The following is a 759-nucleotide window of genomic DNA, read 5'->3' on the forward strand; positions in this document are numbered from 1 at the left end:
ATTCGGCTATCTTACCTTTTATGTTCGGCCACCAATAATGCAACTTCAAATCTCTATACATTTTAGTAGCTCCTGGATGAACAGAATATAGTGTCGTGTAAGCTTCAGATAAAATATCCCCTCAGATATTTTCTACATCAGGTACGTATAATCATGCTCTAAACCACAATATGAAAATCTGAAGCCTTTCCTTCATGTGTATCATTCTTTATCTTGGAATAATAATCATCTTCCTATTGCCCTTGCTGAATTTTATTCAATAAAGTTGGCTGAAGTGTCAACCCTACAAGTTTAGCCTCTACAAATCCTTGCGATACAATTTCAATACCCATTTTCTGTAAATCTATCGATTCTGATTTTTGAGTTACAATCATACTCGCAACACTGGATGTCAACTTCCTACTCAATGCATCAACTACAACATTAACCTTACCAAGATGATAGCTATAACACAATCATAATCTTTTACCAGTTCTAGATATCTTCTTTGTCTCATGTGTCAATTCTTTTTGTGTAAATAGATATTTCAAACTTTTGTGATCAGTGTAAATTTCACACCACTCTCCATACAAATAATGCCTCCATAACTTAAGTGCATATACAACTGCAGCAAGTTCCAAGTCATGTGTAGGATAATTCTTTTCGTATTCTTTAAGTTGTCTAGAGGTATATGCAATGACTTTACCGTTTTGCATCAATACACATCCCAAACCATTCTTTGAAGAATCACTATAAACCACAAAATTTCTAGTACCAAAT

This window comes from Olea europaea, unplaced genomic scaffold (assembly GCF_002742605.1).
Source record: "Olea europaea var. sylvestris unplaced genomic scaffold, O_europaea_v1 scaffold355, whole genome shotgun sequence".
Taxonomy (NCBI): domain Eukaryota; kingdom Viridiplantae; phylum Streptophyta; class Magnoliopsida; order Lamiales; family Oleaceae; genus Olea; species Olea europaea.